This window comes from Nuphar pumila, chromosome 5, assembly GCF_984573655.1.
Source record: "Nuphar pumila chromosome 5, dmNupPumi1.hap1.1, whole genome shotgun sequence".
Classification (NCBI taxonomy): domain Eukaryota; kingdom Viridiplantae; phylum Streptophyta; class Magnoliopsida; order Nymphaeales; family Nymphaeaceae; genus Nuphar; species Nuphar pumila.
Window position 1 is genome coordinate 132279909 of NC_143253.1, and position 7101 is coordinate 132287009.

At 39.8% G+C, this 7101-nt stretch overlaps 1 long non-coding RNA gene across 1 annotated transcript; it reads right to left on the bottom strand.

The window, feature by feature from the left end:
- Nucleotides 1-1799: 1799 nt before the first annotated feature.
- LOC149838783 (uncharacterized) lies at nucleotides 1800-4510 on the bottom strand. The gene is made up of 2 exons (XR_016432212.1): nucleotides 4245-4510; nucleotides 1800-2114 (listed from the first exon to the last, which is right to left on the bottom strand). It is a non-coding gene; the product is annotated as an uncharacterized LOC149838783 (long non-coding RNA).
- Between the last annotated feature and the right edge of the window lie 2591 nt (nucleotides 4511-7101).

Consider the following 7101-nt stretch of genomic DNA (forward strand, 5'->3'; position numbering starts at 1 on the left):
GTAGTACCGACAACATTTTTTATCCAAATTTAATCCTAGTTCATCAGTTCTCACTCAGATTCGGACTCATATTCAAATCTATTACATATACGTCAGATTTGGATTCAGAACAAGCATGATCCAGATCACATCCAATCCTTTCGCACCCTTACTCCATAGGATTCATGTGATGCTTTTACATATAAAGAGCAACATTCTTATATGCATCTTTGAGAGGAAAGGCGACGTTTAGGCTTTTAGTATACAATAATAGTATGATCACTAGCTGAAGATAGGGATATAAGCATACTTGAGCCAGATGTAGGCAATTACTGAATCCTATATGTTTTGATGTAGTCTAATAATATGAGCTCTCATATCCAAGTACAGATGGAGGAACCAATTGCTAAATCAAAGATTTAAGAGCCATGAGATTTGCCAAAATCCGTAGTTGTTTGGAAGGTTATTTGGCAACCAGCTGGAGTTAGCATTTCCTTGCCAACTACCAGCTTGCAGATATCCAACAGGGTTAGTAAGCTAAGGCTCTGTTTGGAAACTAGCGGTCGGAAGGAGTTTATGCATTTGAAATGGCAGCTGCCAATTCCAGTTTTTAGTGCAAATAGGGTTGCAAATGGGTCGGATTTAGGATGGAGATTTTGCAAATTTTGGCTGTCCCAGATCCATCTCTCCAATGTATTTTCTGATCCAAAATCCGAACGGTTGGAATCCTAAGTGCAAATACAAAGGGGAGATGGTCTCACTTCCTTTCTCAAATGCATACACACACATTAGATGGTTTCCGGTTGGTAAAACCCTTAAAGGGCCCCCTGCCCACCGGGGAGTACACCCAGTTTCAACCTTGTGACAAAGGACACCTGTGGGTTTAGAACTTGGTGATGTTCAGAAGTTGCTCTTAGCATCTTAGCATATGAGCAGAGCCCTTGTGGGTATTTTACCAAGTATGAATTCTGTCGGATTTATGTATTTTTTATGATGTCTCCCATCTTGGCTTTGTTTGGGAACCGGTAGCTGAGATTGGAGAGTACACCCAGTTTCGACCTTACCGCAAGGGACACCCCTTCATGGGTTTTGAACTCGTGTCACCCTTTCAGCTAGGTGACATTCACAAATCGTCCCTACCAGATGAGCAGAGCCTTTAATGTTATTAATCTGTCGATTGAAGGCCATGCGGGATGCAGTGCCATCCAATTGGTTCACACTGCCTTTAAACAAGAAATGAACAAGATGAACATTCACATATGAAAGTAAATTTGACACATGGTCGTGCACACACAATGTGCTATTGCTACATAACCAGAAGCCTGGAAAAACTACATGACATGAGAAAGCAGCAAACAGTCTTTGGCCCAAGGGTTCAGATTGAGCCTGGTAGACCGTAAGACCCTTCTGTGAAATGATTTTGAGTACAGCAATGTAACATTAATGGTTGATTTAGCAACAAGAGACAAACATCTCTGGTTCTTGCATTAGCTCAGTCAAAATTACAACAAATTTTGTAGTCATGATTTTACCAGGTGATCATGATAATACTTCAGATAAGAAGAACCATTCTGTTCATCAGCGAAACTACTCAGTCTTAATTAAACTTATATTTCTTGTTCCGATTGCACTTAAAAGATAATATTTAAATTTTTGTTTCATTAATTTGATACCTAAAATTACTATATTTTATTGAAGTCACTCTTACTATATATTTTGCTCATATTTTCCTAATAAAAACAGTAGAAAAGTATTAAGTTTTGAAAACAACACATTTTGGTGAACTGATAAACTGTCAGACAAAATATAAACAATGTCCATACAAGCTCCACAGGTAGCCTTCCTCTTATTAAAAAAGAATATTTCAGTATTTATCCTGCTCAAAAGGCACATGAACACTCAAAGCAGACAATCCAACATGCTATCGATGACAGGCTGAATGACAATAGATCCATGGTTCATGATTCCACATACTCACAGTTTGTTATGAATTAAAGGAATGGAACATCGGTCAAGAGATAATATTTATGAAGCACAAAGAGGAACCAATGGATTAGGAAAGGAATATGATTATGTTGAGCTCAGAGAGGACCTGGAAATATTCCATTTTCTCTCTGCTCGTTCCATCTCTCAATCTGAAGAAAAAAAGTTAAGTCAGAATTGTTAAAAAAAACTACAGGCTGAATAGCCAATTGAAAATTTGATTAATATGTAACGTTTTTACCAAAAATACGTCATAATCCCAGACCAAGTTGCATGTGAGCATATTGTAATACATAGGTATACTCTAGCAAAGTTTTTATAGACAAAAGTTTCAATTAATATAATTATCATGCAATCGTATTTAGCAATGAAAGGTGAATGAAGTACTACTACATTACAGCTATTCCTTTATCAACATGGCCATGGATTCCATACGCAAACCTCAGAGCATCATTATGTAACCACATGCCTGAACATGTGTGTACGTATTATGAAAGAAAATCAGGCTATATTCATTTGTTATAAAGAAAACACAAATACATTATGCCATCACTTTTTTCTGAAACAGAACCCTTTTGACTGTGCTATATGCATTTTTTTGTTGTCCCTTATCTAAAAATAAATGGATAATATCCAAGGCAATTACGAACAAAATACCATGTCAATTCAGCATATGTCCTCCAAATCAAGATGTGATATGGTACCGAAGCATGCGCTGGATATGGACAGTCCTAATAGAACATCATTATTGAACAAAAATACACTGATTTATTTCATTTATTCCATAACTGGAACAAAGGGATACACATGCTGCCATGATTTGGAATAAAAAAAGAGATTTCAAGAAATGGCAGATCCATTCACTCAATGAGTACTCTGACTTGGAGTATCATAAGGGAATTGCCTTTACTATTGACTCCTATGGTTGGATCAAAAGCATTTTTTGAATGAGTTATTAAAATCTAGGGATGGATCGAGAAAGGAACACTTTATTGATTCTACCTCCTTTTTATGAAGTGTATAAGAGTGTATCATTTTGTCAAATATTAGACACACACACACACACACACACACAGATCCTGCAACATGGATTTAAATTAAAGACAGTCATGGTCAAGAGCATAGTCACCTATATCGTTCAAGGTATTATCTCGGCGAGGATATTTCTCAGAGAGATTTTCAAAAGTTGAAAAATCTCAAAAAAATCTCGGGAGTTTAAAAAATTGGAAAAACTATAAATAACAACAAAAAAGCTAAGAAAATAATAAGTTTTTTATTAATTTTCTTCCAAAAATATAAAGAAGCATGTTTTAAAGGTTTTTAAAATATAAAAGAAACAAAAAATAGGAAATGGAAACTTAAAAAAAAGAGTTTTCCCCCAAAAAGATTGTGATATTTTGTCTTCTGGAGATATTTTGAAAATATCACAAGATATTCCCTTTAATATTGGATACCTTAAAATATTGGTATTTCTCGCGATATTTTCAAAATATCGCCGATATTGGTGACAGTGGTCAAGAGAAAGGCCACAAGAGAATAAAACTAAATGAATTAATACTAAAACTGCAACTTGGTTATTAAAGTTTGGATCATGGCCAAATAGCCTGACCACGATGACTCCAAGAATCTTACCATATTAAATGGTTCAACCAATCTAAAATGAAGACACTAAATTGGATTCCTTAAAAGTCCTAATCAACTGGTTGGCTTAGCCAATTTCAACAATATGAGTTTGTTTTAACACACCACTTTGATACCAATATTATCCCAATAGAAATAATAAAACGTATGGACCCATATTGGTGCAAAGATTGTTCAGTCATCTCAAGTTGATGCAAGTGCAAAGATTGTACAAAACCATATCCGTTTTAATACACTGCTTAGGAGCAAGTGCACCACTCTTCAGTAATCTCAAGTTGGTGCAAAGATTGTCCTCACTATTGAACCTATTGAAAGAAAAAAGAAAAGAAAAGGTTTCTACTCCCCAGACCTAATCATCTAAGGCTAGAGAATGGCTAGGAATCTCCAAAAGAACTTCCTCGATAGGTTTTCATACCAACGGCTAAGTGTAACATAAATTTTCATGATCACTCTTATGACCTCTCTGTAGTCAATCTTGAATGAACAAAAAATCAACTGGAAGCAAATCTGATCTATAAACTCAGACTAACCTTGTCCTAGGTAAAGGAACTATTCATAGTTCCAAACTTAAGAACATGGCAGTACTTGAGTCACAGTGATACATGTTACATCCAAGATCATGGATCTCCAGAGCACCACACCTCTACGTTTAGCAGGTCACAAGGGCTCTGCTCATCTGGTAGGGGTGATTTGTGGAAGCCACCAAGCTAAAGGGATGTCACGAGTTCAAAACCCATGAGTTGCCATCACTTGCCGTGAGGCCAAAGCTGGGTGTACACCTTCGTGGGCAAGGGAAACCTGGGGTTTTTGCACCAGTGAGCTCGCAAGTGAGAGAGGTGGTTTTCCACCATTATCTGAAAAAAAGGTATCATGCTTAGCAAGCATCATGATCCACAACGTAAACACACACATTCAAACACAGATCTGTGTGTGTGTGTGTGAAGTACCAATTTCAGAAATAATGACACTTCTGCAGTGTTGATGTGATGCCAATGTCAAAACAGAAGTTTCTTCTTTATGTTATGTCAATTGTAAGAGCAGAAAAAAAAATAAAAATGGAAGAAAAATAATTATGGAATAAGAGAGCATCTGCAGAGGAAAGAAGAAAATGCAACGGTGAAGAATCATTTGGCTCCAACTGCATTCAAGAAAGCTAGACACATGAGAAAAGTACAAAGACCATAAAGCACCAATAGGATCATTCCCACTTTTATCTTAATGGCACATTCTTTTCCACTAAAAAGAAGAGATGAGGCTTCCCGATAATTATTATACAATAATTATTATACAACCATCATAACTGATACTGTGATACATTAACAAATGGCAAGATTAATGCAATAAATATTCAAATAGATAACCAATAAAATGAAATTTAAATGAGTGAATTCTTCTTTCATTCATCATGCATAAATTCAAGAAATAAATCAAATTAACTACGAAGTACAAGTCAAGCAGATTGCATACCAATCAAACAAGTCAAGCAGAAAAGAAGCAAACAAGTCAGGCTCAGGCTGGGTTTGGTTCTGCTGAACCCCGGTCCGGGTTTCGGTTCTGCGGAACCCAGGTCTGGGTTTAGGTTCTGCCGAACCCAGGCCTGGATTCAGCAGAGCTGGACCCAAGCCTACCCTGGGTTCGGTTCTTCGAAACCCAGGTCTGGGTTCACGTTCTGCCAAACCTAGGCCTGAGTTCAGTGTTGAACCCAAAAAAGCCTGGGTTCAGCAGAGTCCAACCCAGCAACCCTGCGTTCAGTAGAGCAGAACCCAACCCTGAGTTCAGCAGAGCCGAACCCAGCAACTCTGGGTTCGGCTCTGCTGAACGGTTCTACTGAACCCAGGAGCCCAACCTAGTAGGCCTGGGTTCAGCAGAACCGAACCCAGGCCTGCATTTAGGTTCTGCTAAACCCAGCAGAACTGAACCCAAGAGACGAACCCAATTGCAACAATGAGGGGAGGAGAAGGAAGAATAAAAGAGAGGAGGAGGAGAAGGAAGAAGAAGAAAGAGATAGGAGGAGGAGGAGAAGGAAGAAGAAGAAAGAGAGGAGGAGGCGGTGGATGGAGGAAGAGAAGAAGAAGAAGCTTACCGAAGTCGCCGTCGTTGCCGTAGGAAGAGGAGAAGAGTCGTTGCTGCTGCCGTAGGAAGAGGAGGAGGAGGAGTAGGGACAAGAGGCGGAGGAAGGGTCGAGAAGGGAGAGGGTGGTGTATGTTCGCCCCCGATGATTCACTGAATCCCACGTCTGTGTTCGGGGCTTTGAATGAGCACCACGTATACAAGCACATGGGGCTCGTATTCCCGTGTATGTTGACATAACTTTGCATCGGACTCTGGTGTTGTTGCAAAGACTTAAGTACCCTTTCTTGCTATTCTTCTCATAAAGTGATGGTTTGAGAAAATGACAAAAATGCCCTTCATTCAAAAAAGAAAAAACAAACAGTTCAAAAAAAGGACAAACATGTCCTCCATCCAGAAAGTCGAGGATGATGTTAACTCTTCAAAGTCTTCTTCTTTTTCTGTTCAAAAAAAGGACAAACATGTCTTCTTCTTCTTTCTCCGTAAAACACTGTAAAACCCTCTCTCTCTCTCTAGAGAAGAAATCAAGGGAAACAAAGAGTTCTTCCTGGAGAAGGCCATGAACATCAACCCTCTCACTCTTTCTCCCTTCTCTCTCTACTTCTGTGCACATCCAACAGACGATCCTACATTGCTCCATCGTCTTCTTCTTCTTCCTTCTTCGTAAAACACTGTAAAACCCTCTCTCTCTCTAGAGAAGAAATCAAGGGAGGTAAAGGGTTCCTCCTGGAGAAGGCCATGGACACCAATCATTGTTGTGGATCCCGCTACGCGGTCAGCGGGCGGGGGTCCAGGGGGGGCCGCCCCTGGCGGGGGCTCGGGGGGCAGCGCCCTCCGGACCAAAATTTTTTTGGGCCTTCCAACAATGATTTGTAGTATTATCGGGCTTTCCTACAACAATTTGTAGTATTTTCGAGTCTCCAACGAAACGTTATAGCGATTTGTAGTGTCTTCCGCAAATCGCTATAGCGATTTATAGTGTCTTCCGCAAATCGCTATAGCGATTTGTAGTGTCTTCCGCAAATTAGGACCAACTTGTCAGAGCCATATCTCTCTAACCGGAGGTCATATTCCAAATCCGTAAAAAGTGGTGTCTTCGTTATTGAGTCTAGTTTATTTCTGTAAATTTTCAGCAATTTCTATTGTCATTTCATTCCCCATTTTAACTTCAACGATACATTACAACCACAATCATCAAAAGAAAGATTGCCCAAGCTAAGAGTCACCGTTCTCGCCCTCCTCCTCGACAGCAACCCAGTCGGTGCAGTCGCGCTGAGGATGGCCAGCAGAAGCTCCACCGCGTCGTCTTCCTCTCCCTAGCGAGGAGGTCTCAGCGGAGCCGTCGTTCCGGTGACGGGTGTTCATCTCGTTCCGGTGACGGGTGTCCTACGAAATGTAAATCCCCCCTCCTGTAAGGGCAAAAGGCCA